General features: G+C 41.3%; 1 protein-coding gene across 1 annotated transcript in view; it reads right to left on the bottom strand.

Annotated features, from left to right (window-relative positions):
* The window catches only part of negr1 (neuronal growth regulator 1), a 493,130-nt gene that overhangs the window by 43,515 nt on the left and 430,075 nt on the right, over nucleotides 1-19,540 (bottom strand). The window lies entirely within an intron of this gene.

Raw genomic sequence — 19,540 nt, 5'->3', positions numbered from 1 at the left:
GCAACTGTGTACCGCTATACAAGCAGCTGACTTCCAGTTCTGCTGCTGGACTCATGACTGGGCCCAATGGTTAAACGTTGATGCATGAGGTGATTGTGGTCCAATCGTATCCAGCCCCTGGCCTAGAGCTCGCTGGCTAAAGAACAAATAGTATCACCATTCTTGTAAAGAGAACTAAGTATTGACAAGTGGCTTATTTATTTAGATTATATTAAATAATTTTTAAATAATCTACTTAACTTTGAAGGGTTTAAAGATTGTTTTTTATTTTGTTACTAATTTTTAATTTTTTGTTTATTTATATCAAGGCATTTGGGAGCTAATGGAAGCTAATATACCTGAGGTGTATTTCCGATACAAAGATTAAAGGTTAGCTTTATTTGTCACATATATTGTATATCAAACCATACAGTGAAATGCAACATTTGCGTCAAATCAAATCAGCGCAGATTGTGCACGTGTCCTCATGTCTCTGGCACAAACATAGCACGCTTCACATATTACTAACCCTAAATGTACATCTCTGGAATGTGGGAGAAAACCAGAACACCCAGAGGAAAATCACACAGTCACAGGGAGAATGTACAAACTCCTTGCATACACTGTCCAGAATCGAACCCTGATCTTACAGCTGGTGCTGAAAAATGCTGCGCTAACCAGTACACTATCATGCCCCCTGGTATGCCTCTCAAATACGCAGGGCCAACTTAGGCAGTCTTCTATATCCGGAACAAACTGCTACAAACAGGCAGTAGGCCAGATCTAGTGTTATCAAGCCTACAGAATAACTGTTTCTCTCTTACTTTTCATACCACTTCCTTAAGCAAAAAGGCACTTACATTTGATTACAGCTTACTACATCCTCATGATGTGCACTTTACTCTGTTATTTTTTTGGGTGCAGTGACCTTTGTCTTCCATGAATTGAAGAAGTCAAATTGAATGCAGCAAGATCTCAAGCAGCAATTAGATGAATGGTCAGATAAATAGTTTTAATTGTATGAGGGCGGGGTAAATGTTAGTGATGATTAGTTCTTAGAACAATGACCATGTTAACAAATTTCATGTCACATGCCAGTGATAATAAACCTGATTCTGATTCAACATATAAATGATGCATTGTTTAATTATCACTTGACAAAAAAAAACCCTTTGTCGATGCAGCACTGACTCAGTTCAGAATGAAACAGTTGGATTTTGTGTGAAATCCTGGAAAGTGACTGGAACTTCTAGGCACAACCAAATCTTCCACACCTCCACGAATTCTCTGATCACCTCTACTTAATAGTTCATCCAATAAGGTAGAATTTCCTCAGGTTAAATGGCTTCCATCCATATTTTTGTTTTCAATGTCAGAAACATTAATTAAAATACACATTAAATGTATGAAAAATATTAAATGCACTTAAAACCTCTAATTAAAGAATTAAAATAAATTCTAAAATTACCAGCATCAAAATCAGAGTTCAAAATTCAAAGTAAATTTATAATCAAAGTACATATATGTCACTATATACTACCCTGAGATTTATTTTCCTGCAGGCATTCACAGTAGAACAAAGAAATACAATAGAATCAATGAAAAATTATACACAAAGATTGACAATCAACCAATGTGCAAAAAAAAGACAAATAGTGCAAATACAAAAAACCCAAGTAATAAGAACAAGTAAGTAAATAACTCTGAGAACATAAGTTATAGAGTCTTTGAAAATGCGTCCTTAGGTTGTGGAATCAGTTCAGTGTTGAGGCGAATGAAGTTATACATACTAGTTCAGGACCAGGTGAAGGGTATCCTGAACCTGGTAGTGTGGTTTCTAAGGCTTCTGTATCTCGTTCCTGATGTCAGCAGTGAGTAGAGAGCATAGCCTGGATGGTGGGGATTCTTGATGATCAATACAAGAACTGCACAGAGGCTTGGACTAATCTGTGTCAAATTGTTTAAGTGAATTACCCATTAAAAGTAGAAAGGAAGTTCACAACTTCTTAAATTGATAAATTGGTGGATTATTGTTAAATGTACTGAGGAATAGTGGTGAACCTGTCTTGTCTGTCAATTAATTACAATGGTGCACTGAGGCGGTACAAGGTCAAAGAGTAATAGAGTGCAGAAAGAAATGTAACAGTACAGAGGAAATTCAGTACAGGCAGACAGTAAGGTACAAGGTCACAATGAGGAAGATTATGAGGTCAAGAGGGAATCATTTTCAATAGTTCTTTAGCAGTGGGATAGAAGCTGTCCTTGAGTCTGGTGTTACATACTTTCAAGCTGGTGTATCTTCTGCCCAGTGGGAAGAAGGAGAAGAGAGAATGTCCATGTTGTTTGGTACCTTTAATCATACTGGCTGGTTTACTGAGGTAGCAAGAAGTAGAGGCAATATCCACAGAAGGGAAGCTGTTTTCCGTGATGTGCTGAGTTGTGCCCACAACTTTCTGCACTTTCTTGTAGTCAGAGCAGTTGCCATACCAACCCATGATGCATTCAGGTAGCATGTTTTCTAAGGTGCATCAATAAAAACTGGTGAGATCAAAGAGGGCATGCCAGATCTTTTTAGCCTCCGGAGGAAATAAAGGTGCTTTCTTGGTTGTGATGTCAATGTGGTTGGACCAGGATAGTCCATTGGGGATTCCTAGGGATCCTCTCACCCTCAGCACCTTTGATGTAAAAGTGAACATATGCACTGCCCTCATTCTGAAATAAATGACCTGTTCTTTTGTTTTGCTGACATTGAGGGAAAGGTTGTTGTCATGACACCATGTCACTAGTTTCTCTATCTCCTTCTTTCACTCAGACTACGGTGGTATCACCTGAAAACTTGTAGATGGAGTTAGAGCAGAGCATGTCCATGCAGTCATGTGTGTCCAGGGAGTAGTGCAGGGTGCCGAGGACGCAGCCTCGTGTGGCACCAGTGTCGAGAATGATCGTGGTGGTGGTATTGCAGCCATTCCTTACTGACTGCAGTCTGTTGGTCAGGAAATCAAGAATCCTGTTGCAAAGGGAAGTATTGAGTCCCAGGTTTAGGAGTCTGGAGATGAGTTTGCTTGGAATTGAAGTATTTAAGGAGGAGCTGTGGCAATAAACAGTAGTTGAATGTAAGTGTCTTTACTGTCCAGATGTTCCAAAGATGAGTGCAGAGCCAGGGAGATAGCATCCACTATAAACCTGGTGTGACATCAGCTGAACTATAGCGGGTCGAGGTGGTCTGAAATGTTGGAGTTAATGTGGGCCATGATCAGCCTCCTGAAGCATTTCGCGATGATGGATGTCAGAGCCACCTGGCACTAGTCATAAGGCACATTACTTTGTTTTTCTTAGGTACCAGGATGATGCTAGTCTTAAAGCAGATGGGAACCGTGGATTGAAGCAGGGAGATATTAAACACGAATGCAAATACTTCCGCCAGCTGCTTTGCACATGATCTAAGGGTACCATTTGAGCCAGTTGCCTTCTGCCTGTTCAGCCCCCAAAGAGACTGATCTCATGCCAGCAATGATGACTCTGGGTTCAAGTACATTGGAGGCTGTCATGTTGCCTTCTTGCTGGCATGTTGAGGAATCTATTGTTGGAGGGTATTCCTGAAAAGCAGCTGAGAGCAGATTTAGGAATCCTTGGAGAAAACCCAAGCTTCCTATGACTTGGAATTATTTTGTTTTATAAATTTCAAGAAATATCAGTTATTTTTTATACATACAATTCTCAGTTTTGTTTCTGCATGCAGCATATTCTTGTTACAATGTTTTTCCCCTTTCTTTGCGCATCAGGTGTTGGTCTTTTATTTTTATTTTTTTCTTTAATTGGGCTCTTTTGGGTTTCTTACTTTGTGGCTACCTGCAAGCAAACAAATCTCAAGGATGTATAATTTATACATTCTTTGATAATAAATGTACTTTGAATCCTTGAATCTTATAATGTTTAAACATAGGCAATCTAAAGTGAGTATTTCTTTTGAAGCTGAACAAGGCACTCTGGTGCATGAAGATAACTTGAACTTGCCTTTTCTGCTTTGTTAATGGGTGTTAGTCAAATGCTTTCAACAGGCTCTAGATCTAATTTCCAAACAAACACATATTATAGTGAAGGAACTTCAGATAAATGAACGCAGATTGCGGTAACACTTAAAAGAGAGCAAACTATCAGTTTAAAGAAATACACATAAATATTGAGTGTACTCCAAGCTATATAGCCTTCCGGTTATCACAGTGTGGAACAAAACAATATACTCAAATATATTTGCCTCATTTAATTTCGTTGTTTCTCCACGCTGCCTGCAACCTGCATTCTTGCGAGACTTCAGTGTCAACAACTTGATGGTTTAAAGGCCGAGCTGCTTAGCTATATTTAAATGGATCATAATTTTACCTATGGCTCTATGAGCAGTGGTTGTCCATCCAAAGCACTTCAGCAGCAAACCATTCTTGGAATTAACTTCCAATTTTACAGGTCGTTAGATAAGGAAATCTCAACAAACTAGCACTGGTGTCTTGCAGAGCAAAATTAGTTAAAAATTATTTTCATGTAATTTTTATTAAAATACAGTAATAAAGTCACACAACACAGAAGCAGGCCCTTCAGTGACAACCAAAAGCTAGTCCCATTTGCCCATATCTTTCTAAAGCTTTCCTATTTATGTACTTACCCAACTGTCTTTTAAACTTATAGCAAATGTCAAAATATGGTAGAGAATGCAGTGGAGAGAAGGGGTTAAGAAAAATTGTGAAAATGCTAGCCCAGAGATGATAAGAATTAAAAAGGCATCTAGAGGAATAAAAGATTTTCTTCCAATTTTAAAAGATGTATTAAAGAGCAACAGAGGAAATGACTGGATGGAAATGGGCAAAGCTTGCATCTACATTGTCAGGAATTCTGTGAGGACTTTGGCATTTACACTGACAAAGATGAATGGCCTGCAACTACTGTAGCCTTCAGAGACGTTGCTCTTTGAATTGCCACAGTGAGCTTTATTGGATATTACAGATGCAACCTCACAATTAAGCTTGTGAGGGACAGAATATTTCAAGATAGTGAAAAGATTCTGACATATCTCATCTTTGAGTACAAAGAGAAAAATTCCAAGTTGCTCTGAAAAATGCATCTGAGATTTACTGATTCATTAACCTCAAGCAAATAAATTCCATGCAATAGAAGGGGAAATTGGGTCTGATACTGCACATTCTTTGACATCATGATGCCTTTTAGAATTCTAAGATTGTGCTCACTGAATACCATGCACGTTTCTGGTACGAAGGGGTTACTGCACTCTCACGTAAGGTGTATTTGGAAGTACGCTGAGCAGCAGATGCAGCTGATTGAGTGTTAATACTGCTGTTCTGGATATCGGTGCTCCAGAGCTGAACATAACATTAAGTGAGGTGAAGGCTCCCAATGATACTATTTAATGAGTTCATTAAATACTTACTGATTAGTTGTTTGTTTATTTAGTCTGGCTATATTGCTACAATTTAAAGGGGACTTGAGAAGGCAAGTTTGTCACATGGAACAAACTGGCAGAAGGAGCGGTAAAATTACATTCAAAATACATTTGGACAGGTACATGGATAGGAGAGACTTAGAAGGATATGGACCAAATGCAGGCAAATGGGACGAGCTCAGGTAGTCAAGGGACAAGTTCGGCACAAGTGCCTGTTTCTGTGCATTTTAACTCTATGAATCTGCAACATTACATTTTTGGTGTATACTTTAGTTGCCTTATTCTCAAACTTCTGGAATGAGTGAAATTACTGAAGGTTTTTTTTTTGTTGACTTCAAGGCATCGTCACAAACCAGTTGTTCTCTCGCTTGGGTATATATCATCCGAGAATGCAACACCTGCTGGGTGCATGCAGAGCAAAATAAGCTGCTGGAAGAGGAGGGAAGACGGGGAGGAGGTAGAAAGTAGGGGCTTCAGCAAGGTGTTCAGGCAGAAGTTCTTATCTTTTAACTTGAGCAAAAAAAATGCTTGAGGCACCTGGTCTTCACTACAGTAGATAATGCAATTGTAATCTACCAACTTCTACATCTACAACCCCAACATTGAAGTAGGGCTAAGATGACACTGTCAGTTACTGTAAGGGTACTCATGGATATATACTTGCCTACAGCCTTTCGGGCTGCTGGTAGGTGCATTTACAAAATCTCTCAGTTTGTCATCCTCCACTACATTAGCGAAGACCCTGGTGCTCTCTCTATCTTCACTCCCTCTCCTGACAGCAATAGACAGAGTGATCAAGAAGGTTAGCAGACTTCAGGTTGTCATTGACTGCATGTATGTTGCTTTGTGGCTGGTTTAGGTTAACTGTGCCACATCCGTGAACAAAATGGGATTATATTGTACACCCTCACCCAGCATCAGATAAATTTTAAGAAGCTATTCAAATGGTTTACCAGTGACCTGAACTCCAAGGTTCCCGACAGTCATCCTAAAAGAAGGTTGAAGGTCTGTATCTTGTGGACCATTAGCATTCCCCAGGGTACATGACAGCAGCACTAGGCACACACTACAAGATCAGATTACTGGATTTTTGATACTCAGAGCCCCTTTGAACACCAATAGCAAAGTTATTGTGATGTTCTCCAAATGACCTGAAACATTATTTCCGGTTTAATATTATTAAACATATTCTCTTTATTGAGCACACCCAGCTTGCTCAATGTGCCCAGTTTCTTTCTGTTTTATTTTTGACAGAACAAATGTTTACTACAGAACAAAGGACTGATCACTTTGTAGTATCCCTTTGCTATTGAAACGAGGATGTAACTTGATCGGTCTTAAGGTGTTGTACTTAAATGCACGCAGCATAAGGAATAAAGTGGATGATCTTGTACAGCTACAGATTGGCAGGTATGATATTGTGGCCATCACTGAGACCTGGCTAAAGGATGCATGTCTCTGGGAGCTGAACATCCAAGGATACATGGTGTATCGGAAGGATAGGAAGGTAGGCAGAGGGGGAGGTGTGGCTTTATTGGTAAGAAATGATATTAAATCATTAGAAAGAGGTGATATAGGATCGGAAGGTGCGGAATCTTTATGGGTTGAGCTAAGGAATAGCAGGGGTAAAAGGACCCTGATGGCAGTTATTTATAGGCCTCCAAACAGCTGCAGGGATGTGGACTACAAATTACAACTGGAAATAGATAAGGCTTGTCAGAAGCGCAGTGTTATGATAATTGTGGGGGATTTTAACATGCGAGTAGATTGGAAAAATCAGGTCAGCACTGGATCTCAAGAGAGAGAGTTTGTAGAATGTCTGTGAGATGGCTTTTTAGAACAGCTTGTTGTTGAGCCCACTAGGGGATCGGCTGTACTGGATTGGGTATTGTGTAATGAACCGGAGGTGATTGGAGAGATTGAGGTGAAGGAACCCTTAGGAGACAGTGATCATAACATGATTGAGTTCACTGTGAAATTAGAAAAAGAGAAGCCGAAATCTGATGTGTCGGTGTTTCAGTGAAGTAAAGGAAATTACAGTGACATGAGAGAGGAACTGGCCAAAGTTGACTGCAAAGAGACCCTGGCGGGAAAGACAGCAGAGCAGCAGTGGCTGGAGTTTATGCAAGAAATGAGGAAGGTGCAAGACAGGTATATTCCAAAAAAGAAGAAATTTTCGAGTAGAAAAAGAATGCAACCGTGGTTGACAAGAGAAGTCAAAGCCAAAGTTAAAGCAAAGGAGAGGACATACAAGGAAGCAAAAATTAGTGGGAAGACAGAGGATTGGGAAGTTTTTAAAACCTTACAGAAGGAAACCAAGAAGGTCATTAAGAGAGAAAAGATTAACTATGAAAGGAAACTAGCAAATAATATAAAGAGGATACTAAAAGCTTTTTCAAGTATATAAAGAGTAAAAGGCAGGTGAGAGTAGATATAGGACCGATAGAAAATGATACGGGAGAAATTGTAATGGGAGATGAGGAGATGGCAGAGGAACTGAACCAATATTTTGCATCAGTCTTCACTGAGGAAGACAGCAGGATACCGGACACTCAAGGATGGCAGGGAAGAGAAGTGTGCGCAGTCACAATTACGACAGAGAAAGTACTCAGGAAGCTGAATAGGCTAAAGGTCGATAAATCTTCTGGACCAGATGGAATGCACCCTCGTGTTCTGAAGGAAGTAGCTGTGGAGATTGCGGAGGCGTTAGCAATGATCTTTCAAAAGTCGATAGATTCTGGCATGGTTCCGGAAGACTGGAAGATTGCAAATGTCACTCCGCTATTTAAGAAGGGGGCAAGGAAGCAAAAAGGAAATTATAGACCTGTTAGCTTGATGTTGGTGGTTGGGAAGTTGTTGGAGTCGATTGTCAAGGATGAGGTTACAGAGTACCTGGAGGCATATGACAAGATAGGCAGAACTCAGCATGGATTCCTTAAAGGAAAATCCTGCCTGACAAACCTATTACAATTTTTTGATGAAATTACCAGTAGGCTAGACAAGGGAGATGTAGTAGATGTTGTATATTTGGATTTTCAGAAGGCCTTTGACAAGGTGCCACACATGAGGCTACTTAACAAGATAAGGGCCCATGGAATTACAGGAAAGTTACATACATGGATAGAGCATTGGCTGATTGGCAGGAAACAGGGAGTGGGAATAAAGGGATCCTATTCTGTTGGGCTGCCGGTTACCAGTGGGTCTCCACAGGGATCAATGTTGGGGCCGCTTCTTTTTACATTGTACATCAACGATTTGGATTATGGAATAGATGGCTTTGTGGCTAAGTTTGCTGACGATACGAAGATAGTTGTAGGGGCCGGTAGTGCTGAGGAAACGGAGAGTCTGCAGAGAGATTTGGATAGATTGGAAGAATGGGCAGAGAAGTGGCAAATGAACTACAATGTTGGAAAGTGTATGGTTATGCACTTTGGCAGAAAAATTAAACGGGCAGACTATTATTTAAATGGGGAAAGAATTCAAAGTTCTGAGATGCAACGGGACTTGGGAGTCCTCGTACAGGATTCCCTTAAAGTTAACCTCCAGGTAGAGTCAGTAGTGAAGAAGGCGAATTCAATGTTGGCATTCATTTCTAGAGGAATAGAGTATAGGAGCAGGGATGTGATGTTGAGGCTCTATAAGGCGCTGGTGAGACCTCACTTGGAGTACTGTGGGCAGTTTTGGTCTCCTTATTTAAGAAAGGATGTGCTGACGTTGGAGAGGATACAGAGAAGATTCACTAGAATGATTCCGGGAATGAGAGCGTTAACATATGAGGAACGTTTGTCCGTTCTTTGACTGTATTCCTCGGAGTTTAGAAGAATGAGGGGAGACCTCATAGAAACATTTCGAATGTTAAAAGGCATGGACAGAGTGGATGTGGCAAAGTTGTTTCCCATGATGGGGGAGTCTAGTACGAGAGGGCATGACTTCAGGATTGAAGGGCGCTCTTTCAGAACAGAAATGCGAAGAAATTTTTTTAGTCAGAGGGTGGTGAATCTATGGAATTTGTTGCCACGGGCAGCAGTGGAGGCCAAGTCATTTGGTGTATTTAAGGCAGAGATTGATAGGTATCTGAGTAGCCAGGGCATCAAAGGTTATGGTGAGAAGGCGGGGCAGTAGGACTAAATAGGATAAAATGGATCAGCTCATGATAAAATGGCGGAGCAGACTCGATGGGCCGAATGGCCTACTTCTGCTCCTTTGTCTTATGGTCTTATGGTCTTATGGAAATAATAATGTTAATAGATGCTTTTATTTTTAAAATGCTGTTTCCCCAGCTCATTTAAAATCATAGTAATAATAAAGAAACTCCTCCATTTTTGCCAGTCTCCTAGAGTTAGACTAGATGATCTGGCCCTTCAGCATGATCTCAGTAATTGCTTGACTAACTTTCACGCTCTGAAGTAGAGGAACAGTAGTCTTGCGGACTCATCACCATGGCAACAGTACTTGTTCCCGAGTCAAAGGAAACAATATTCAAGCTTCTCTGAATTGAGTGTAATCAACTCAGTGATTTTAAAATTGAACTGGATTAGTATGTTAGAGTGGAGTACCTCACTGGGCCAATGCAGCAGAGTTAATGCCTAGCTTGGAGGTTAAGGCTTTGAATTATTTTACTTGTATGTGAGAAGAATGAAAGGTAATTTTGTTCCTGAAGAAAATGTCACGAGTTTTCTGAAGGATAATTGCAGAAAGTTGCCATGCTGAAACAGTTTTTTCACTTTCACTAACGCGGCTATGAAGTTTTGTAAGTAATAAAATCCCCCAGTTACTGTAATATTGTGTTGTGCCACCATTCATCAGCACAAGTATTCTGAGCCTCATCGAAATCAGAGCCTCAAAACTCACTCTCAGGTGCCTACTGTACTGCAGACTCCTGCTGGGCATGCTCACACAGGATACTGTTGAAAGGTAATTTAGGCAATAGCTCACAAAAAAAAGACTAGGGAGAGGAGCAGATGTGATCAAGAAGGGAAGATTACTATTCTCCTTTTCTGATCATGTCCATTGCAGGAAGAGGTGCATTGAAAAAGGCATTGAGGTGGTTGAAAACTGGAGAAAGGGAAAATATTCGGAAGGGAGAAGGGATTAGGAGAATGTGGAAGCGATCGGTAACTAGAGACTGAGCAGAGGAGTAGAAGGACCTGGGGCCAGCAATGACCTTTGGCATGAAGCACCCGAGCAATATGAGGCTTCACATTCAGCAAAGTTTATTAAAATGTAGCTTTAATTCAGGTCCATTCGGATCACTTCTGTTGGGGCAGCCTAATTTGATAAAGTGGTCTTCAAACTGCCATTAACCCCTGTATTTGAGATGCAATAAGTCTAATACCACATATGACAAATGTGCAATACAGTGGCTACTTGGATACCTGTTGTGTATTTGAATGATAGCTATAATGACATCAAAGTTCCAGGCCTATACTTGCTTCATGAGCCATAGCTGTTGTGTAGCGGAATGAACTGTGGAACTACAAAGATATTTTATTCTTGCCGCTGTGTGCCTCAGTCCTAGGCTGAACAATGCAAGGGACTGCTTCTATTCCCTGTCCTATATCTTTGATATGACCAAGAACCAATCCCAGCAGACTCTCTTTCTCTATGATGTGGTTCCTGAAACAGGCGGGAGAAATTGAAATGCAGTGCATACATCCCTGGTCTCCTCATGCATTTATAACAACTGACTGAGAGAACAGCAAGAGACCCAGTACCAACAGTCCTTTGGGGGTAAGAGAACAACTATTAAATGGGCAATTTGTCATCATTTGCTGCAGGATTTTTGGCTTGGACCCAATATATGGTTCCTTTGGGTGCCCCTCCAACTATTCACTTATGTGAAGGAATATGGGCTTCAAATGAGTAGGTTGCTAGTGCACATTCTGCCACCTTTACCTGATGCACGTGCAGACTTAGGTGCATGCCAGCCTTCCCACTTATTACAGATGAGAATGGAACCATAATCATTCCAAGAATAAGACAACTACAGTGGATCCAGATTAACTGGGCCATCGGCTAATTTGGGAAATTGTTCACAAATGGAGGAAACTCAGTGTTGTTGCTACTCTCTGTAGGAGTGGGCATCCTGCAAAGATCTGAAAGACGTGAAGTAGAACCCAAGGATAACAGCCAAAGACTTGCAGAAATCTCTAGAACTTGCCAAAGTCCCTGTACATATGTTTACAATAAGAAAAACACTGAACAAAAATGGTGTTCATGGAAGGACACCACGGAGGAAATCACTGTTCTCTCTATACAAAAAAAACCATTGCTGCATATCTCAAGTTTGCAAAAGACCACCTAGATGTTCTGCAATGCTTCAGGAACAATGTTCTGTGGACAGATGAGACAAAAGTTGAACTATTTGGCAGAAATGTACACTGCTATATTTGAAGGAAAAAGGGCACTGCCCACCAACATTAAAACATCATCCCTACTGTGGAAGCATGGTGGAAGGAGCATATGGTTTGGGGCTGCTTTGCTGCCTCAGGGCCTGGACAGCTTGCAATCGTTGAGAGAGCAATGAATTCAAAATTGCATCAAGACATTTTACAGGAGAATGTCAGGGTAGCAGTCCATCACCAGAAGTGTAATAGAAGTTGGATAATCCAATAAGGCAATGATCTGAAAGACAAGAGTAAATCAACAACAGGATGGTTAAAAAGAAGAAAAGTCGTATTTTGGAATGGCCGAGTCAAAGTCCTGGCATTAATCAAATAGAAATGTGGAAGGACCTGAAGCAAGCAGTTCATGCAGGGAAGCCCACCAGAGTTGAAGCAACTTTTTAAGGAGGAATGGCCTAAAATTCCTCCAAGCTGGTGTGCAGGATTGATCAACAGGTTGGTTGAAGTTATTGCAGTACAAGAGGGTCACGCCAGTTACTGAACGCAAAGGTTCCTATACCCTTTCCTCAATAAATAAATGAACAAGTATAATGCTTCTTGTGTCACTTATTTAATTGTGTTCTCTTTCTCTAGTTTTAGGACTTACTTGAAGATCTGATCACATTTTAGGTCATATTTATGCAGAAACACGGGGTTCACGAACTTTCTAGCGCCACTGCATGGTTTACTGAAAAGATTTATAAAAGTGTTTTGAAAATGTAACTAGTAGGTTGGCTAAAGGGAAGCTGTGGATTAATAATAGCATTTGATATGGTGGCATATACAGGGGCATCACATAATGTAAGGGGTTCTATGTTTAGGGACAATATAATTGCAGATAGAGGATTGACTTTTGGGCAGAAAACAGAGTTGGGACCTATGAGTTAGCTCAGTAGGATTTCACTGCTCAGGGGTTGCTGGGCCCAGTGCTTGCACAATGGCTTTTCATGATTTGCATTATTGACTTTGATATAAGAACAAACTGCAACTGCCTGGAGAATGAGTAATGTCTCTGAATGTGCATTTATGAGGCAGTATTTTACAGGGAAAAGCCAGCAAAACAAAATTCTGCAGTGTTTAAGGTCCAAGACAGAATTAGTCTTCCCCACATAAAAAACCCTTTCTTCATGCATATTGCTGCTGCAAATGGAAATTAGATTGTCTTGACAAGGAGAAAACTGTGGGGAGGATAGTGTGGACAATTGGTAGTGGAGGGTGGTGGGGTGTTCTGCACTTTGATTTTGGGTAGCTTCATAAGGGAAAAAGTAATAATTGGCAGGTGGTGATGGAAGGGGTGGTGGATTGAAGAGTTAGGACTGACAATTGGCTGTAAGTAGGTTAGAGACTCAGTGTAGGCTGGGAGAGAAGGCTTGTGTCTGGGAAGAAGTTTGAGGCCAAGGGAGAACTGTCAGAAAGACAAGGTTTTAAATTTAAAGAGGACATACCTGAGGAGAATATCCTTTCTGGATTGTACTCCGCATGAATGGGTGCTGTCCTTTCAAGTAACGAATTGGCAGGCTTTGCAGGAGCTGCATTTCTAAACAGCAGGCCACACATGTGCCAACTAAATTACGGAAACAATATCTTTGCTTGTTTTGGATGCCATGTTCACATGCAAGTGACTCTGTCTAGATGCAGAAATGGAGGACGTGCATTGAAGGTGGAAACGTCACAACTCATACTATCTGCAATTTTCCTTTGCATTTGGCTTTACTGAAACTGACATTGTGCACAATTCAAATTCCAGCTAACCAAGTTTCTTGATAATATCAAACCAGGTGGATAAGTTAAGTTTTGAGGAGGATGGATATCAAAAGTTTATGTGATTAGATACAATGTCAGAGGAACTGAAACATTTGTTGCAGGATGGTATGTAAGCCAGGATCCTACCGTGGCATCCACTAAATGAGCCCTACCTCAGTGCAGCTGGTGTTAAGCAAACTAGAACATCATCCTGACACTTCTTTTTTCTGTTTTCTTCTCCATAATGCTACATCCCAGACAGACATAGTATCAATCATGACAGCCTTTCCCTCAATGCCAGCAAAACTAAAGAGCTGGTCATTGACTTCAGTTAGCTGGCAAGGTCAAGAGGGCTGAGAGCTTCAAGTTCCGGAACAAACATCACCAGTAGCCTGATCTGGTCCAGCCACATAGTCGTCATGGTCCAGAAAGTGGATTCCCTCCTCTATTTCCTCGGGAGACTAAAGTAATAAAGCATAGCTGTAAAATGTCACTTCAGAGGTACAATGGCAAAGAAATGGAGAAGGATCTTCATAAGTATTTTGCTCAGTCTTCATTGTGGAGGATACGAGCAGTTTGCCTGAAATTCTAGAGTGTCAGGGGGCAGATGTGAGTGTAGTTGCTTATACCGTGGAGAAGGTACCTGGACCTGATGGACTACGCGACAGGGTTCTGAAAGGGATCGTTGATGAGATTGTGGAGGCATTAGTAATGATCTTTCCGGAATCATTGGATTCTGGAATGGTTCCAGAGGACTGGCAATTTGCAGATGTTACTTCACTCTTTAATAACGGAGGGAAGCAGAAGAAAGGAAATTATGGGCCTGTTAGCCTGACTTCAGTGGTTGGAACAATGTTGGAGTCTATTAATAGGATGATGTTTTGGGGTACTTGGAGGCAATTCATATACCAGGTCAGAGTCAGCATGGTTTCCTAAAGATAAAATCTTGCCTGACAAATCTGTTGGAATTCTTTGAGGAATTGTGTGCAGTTTTGGTCCCCTAATCTGAGGAAAGACATCCTTGCCATAGAGGGAGTACAAATAAGGTTCACCAGATTGATTCCTGGGATGGCAGGACTTTCATATGAAGAAAGAATGGATGAACTGGGCTTGTACTCGTTGGAATTTAGAAGATTGAGGGGGGATCTGATTGAAACGTATAAAATCCTAAAGGGATTGGACAGGCTAGATGCAGAAAGATTGTTTCCGATGTTGGGGAAGTCCAGAACAAGGAGTCACAGTTTGAGGATAAAGGGGAAGCCTTTTAGGACCGAGATTAGGAAAAACTTCTTCACTCAGAGAGTGGTGAATCTGTGGAATTCTCTGCCACAGGAAGCAGTTGAGGCCAGTACATTGGCTATATTTAAGAGGGAGTTAGATATGGCCCTTGTGGCTACGGGGATCAGGGGGTATGGAGGGAAGGCTGGGGCGGGGTTCTGAGTTGGATGATCAGCCATGATCATAATAAATGGCGGTGCAGACTCGAAGGGCCGAATGGCCTACTCCTGCACCTATTTTCTATGTTTCTATGAAATAACAGGCAGGATATAAAAAGGAAAGTCATTGGATGTTGTGTACTTCGATTTTCAGAAGGCCTTTGACAAGATGCCATACATCAGGCTACTTAACAAATTATAAACCCATGGCTTTTTAGAGCAGTTTGTTGTTGAGCCTACTAGGGACCAGCTATTTTGGATTGGGTGTTCTGTAATGAACCAGAGGCGATTAGGGAGCTTAAGGTAAAAGAACCCTTAGGAACCAGTGATCACAATATGATTGAGTTCAAATTGAAATTTGATAGGGAGAAAGTAAAATATGCTGTAGCAGTATTTTAGTGGAGTAAAGGAAATTACAGTGGTATGAGAGAGGAGTTGGCCAAAGTAAATTGGAAGCAGCTGATGGCAAGGTGTCAGCAGAACAGCAATGGCGTGCATTTCTAGGAAAAATAAGGAAGGTGCAGGACTTATGTATTCCAAAATATTTCTTGTTTTCTTCCAAAACAAGAAATATTCAAAAAGTAAAATAGTACAACCATGGCTGACAAGGGAAGTCAAAGATATTGTAAACGCAAAAGAAAGGGAATACAACAAAACAAAAATTAGTGGGAAGATAAAGGATTGGGAAGTTTTAAAAAACCTACATAGAGCAACTAAAAAAATTATTAGAAAGGAAAAGATGAAATATGAAAGCAATCCAGCAAATAATGTCAAAGTGGGTAGTAAAACTTTTTTCATGTATGTTAAAAATAAAAAAAAATGAGAGTGGATATAGGACTGCTAGAAAATGAGGCAGGAGAAATAATAACAGGGGACAAGGACATGGCTGATGAGCTAAATGAGTATTTTGCATCACTCTTTATGCCTGATGTTGTAGCGTGTGAAGGAGGAGAGCTGAGTGCAGCTACTATAATAAGAGAGTATGTGCTCAAAAAGCTGAAAGACCTAAAGGTACATAAGTCAACCAGACCAGATGAACTGCATCCTAGGGTTCTGAAAGAGGTAGCATTAGAGATTGTGGTGGCATTAGAAATGATCTTTCAAAAATCATTGGACTCTGATATGGTGCAAGAGGACTGGAAAATTGCAAATGTCACTCCACTCTTTAAGAAAGGAGGAGGGCATCAGAAAGGAAATTATAGACCAGTTATCCTGACTTCAGTGGTTGGGAAGATGTTAGAGTCAATTGTCAAGGATGAGGTTATGGAGTACTTGGTGACACAGGACATGATAGTACAAAGTCAGCATTGCTTCCTTCAGGGAAAATCCTGCCTGATGAACCTGTTCGAATTCTTGGAAGAGATCACAAGTAGGATAGATAAAGGGGATGCAGTGGGTGTTGCATATTTGGACTTTCAGAAGGCCTTTGACAAGGTACCACACCTGAGGCTGCTTACCAAGTTAAGAGCCCATGGTGTTACAGAAAAGTTACTAACATGGTTAGAGCATTGGCTGATTGGTAGGAGGCAGCGAGTAGGAATGAAAGGATACTTTTCTGGTTGGATGCCAGTGACTAGTGGTGTTTCGTAGGGGTCGGTGTTGGGACCACTTCTTTTTATGTTGTATATAAATGAATGATTTAGATGATAGAATAGATGGTTTTGTTGCCAAGTTTGCAGATGATACGAAGATTGGTGGAGGGGCAGGTAGTGTTGAGCAGGATGCAGAAGGACTTGGACAGATTAGGAGAATGGGCAAGAAAATGGCAAATGAAGTACAATGTTGGAAAATACATGGTCATTCACTTTGGTAGCGTGGACTATGTGTGGACTATTTTCCAACTGGGGAGAAAATCCAAAATCTGAGATGCAAAGGGACTTGGGAGTCTTTGTGGAGAACACCCTAAAGGTTAACTTGCAGTTTGAGTTGGTGGTGAGGGAGGCAAATGCCATGCTAGCATTCATTTCAAGAGGTGTAGAATACAAGAGCAAGGATGTGATGCTGAGGCTTTATAAGGCACTGGTGAAGCCTTATCTTGAGTACTCTTTTGAGTACTCAGTAACAGTTTTGGGCCCTTCATCTTAAAAAGATGTGCTGGCATTGGAGAGGGTCCAGAGGAGGTTCACAGGGATGATTCCAGGAATGAAAGGATTAAGTTTTAAAGGATTAGCTTTAAGTTCTTTGGGGTCAATATCACCAATGACCTGACTTAGTCCAACCAAGCAGAGTTCACTGCCAAGAAGGCCCACCAGTGCCTTTACTTCCTGAGAAAACTAAAGAAATTTGGCCTGCCCCTAAAACCCTCATTAATTTTTATAGATGGACCGTAGAAAGCATTCTTCTAGGGTGCATCACAACCTGATATGGAAGTTGTCCTGTCCAAGACTGAAAGAAGCTGCAGAAGATCATGAACACGGCGCAGCACATCACACAAACCAATCTTCTGTCCTTGGACTCACTTTACACCGCATGCTGTCGGAGCAGTGCTGCCAGGATAATCAAGGACACGACCCACCCAGCCAACAGACTTTTTGTCCCTCTTCTCTCCGGGAGAAGGCTCAGTTGCTTGAAGACTCGTACGGCCAGATTTGGGAACAGCTTCTTTCCAACTGTGATAAGACTGCTGAACGGATCCTGACCCAGATCCGGGCCGTAACCTCCAAATATCTGGACCTGCCTCTCGGTTTTTTTGCACTACCTTACTTTCCATTTTTCTATTTTCTATTTATGATTTATAATTTGATTTTTTAATATTTACTGATTTTTACTATTTTTAATATTTAATATTTGTAATCCAGGGAGTGGGAAGTGCAGAATCAAATATCACTGTGATAATTGTATGTTCTAGTATGAATTGTTTGGTGACAATAAAGTATAAACTATAAAGTATTCTCATATGAGGAACATTTGATGGTTCTGGTTCTGTACTCACTGGAATTCAGGAGGACGCAGGGAGATCTCACTGAAACCTTTCAAATGTTGAAAGGCCTAGACAGAGTAGATGTGAAAAGTCTAGGACAAGAGAGCACAACCTCAGGATAGAGGAGCGCCCTTTCAAAACAGAGTTGCGGAGAAATTTCTTTAGCCAAAGGGTGGTGAATTTGTGGAATTTGTTGCCACATGCAGCTGTGGAGGCTGGGTCATTGGGTGTATTTAAGGCAGAGATTGATAGGTTCTTGATTGGACATGACATCAAAGGTTACGGGGAGAAGGCCAGGAACTGGGGTTGAGGACGAGAAAAAAAAAAGGATCAGCCATGATTGAATGGTGGTGCAGACTCGATGGGCCAGATGGCCTAATTTTGCTCCTATGTCTTATGGTCTTCAGAGCTCCTGGTATTACAGGAAAGATATTAGCACAGGTAGAAGAATTGTTAATTGGCAGGAGGCAAAGGATTGGAATGGAGAGGGGCAAGTGGTGTTCTGTAGGGGTCGGTATTAGGACCGCTTCTTTTCATGTTATATGTCAATGATTTGGATGATGGATTTGATGTCTTTGTGGCCAAGTTTGCAGATGATACTGTTACGTACCCCGTAACTGGATTGCTAAACCAGCAGGAATGGACCACTCAGTTGGAGTCTGGATTACTGGAACTAAGAAAGTTTTATTAAAGAAATAAGCAACACAGTACTCTAATAGTAAGGATATAAATGCAACAGGTTAGCAATGAATAAACACACATGTACACAGAACTAGGATAATAGGGTCAATCAAGCTCTATCGCAGTCTAGGGGTAAGATGTTCAATCACAAGTGACAGAGTTCAGTTTAGTTCAGTTTGCAGTAATCGCCATCGTGCCGTTGGAGAGAGAGAGAAAGAACGAATGAATACTCAAATCGGATTCCAAACAGACCTTCGATATTCCTCGCAGTCAGCTTTCGGGTGAGCCCTTTGTAATGTCTTCTGAGGTCACCGGCTGTGACCCCTCCATTTCAGATACGATCGTTCTTCAGCAGTGAACCCGGCACCCAGGCAAGGGCAGACACACACCAGGTTCCCGCTGACTGTATCTTTCCACCCTGTGCGTCTATGGCTAGTCCCGCAACCAGACCTCCAAAACTCCCACTGACTTGTGGGGCCGCACCGCTTCCAGGGTCTCGTTACCTCGTGGTGTCATGTGTGGTGTCTCAGCGAACCTGCCCCTTTTTTATCCCCCTGCTGGGGTATCGCCTGTCCATCACACTTCAAACAGTTCAGGGTTAAAAAGGAGCCGGTCTTGACAATACTCAGACCGGTGTCTCCTTCCGTTAAACTCTCTCGTCTCTTCATTAACATTTCCAAATGCTGCTCCATTGTCTTACTTATCTCTCTCTCCTGAAGACAGGTGGCAGATCAACTGTTGATCCCACTGGTGCTAGCACAGGACAGTTAACATCTTAGTCTATGTGTACTTTTGTAACCCTCTTTCGTCACAATACAAAGATAGATGGAGGGATAGGTAGTACTGAGGAAGCAGGGATTCTGCAGAAGGACTTAGACAGATTGGGAAAATGGGCAAAGAAGTGACAGATGGAGTATAGTGCAGGGATGTGTATGGTTATGTACTATGG

This window comes from Mobula birostris, chromosome 12 (genome assembly GCF_030028105.1).
Source record: "Mobula birostris isolate sMobBir1 chromosome 12, sMobBir1.hap1, whole genome shotgun sequence".
Lineage (NCBI taxonomy): Eukaryota > Metazoa > Chordata > Chondrichthyes > Myliobatiformes > Myliobatidae > Mobula > Mobula birostris.
Note: the sequence above shows the minus strand (reverse complement) of the source record. Positions and strands in the feature narration are given on the sequence as shown.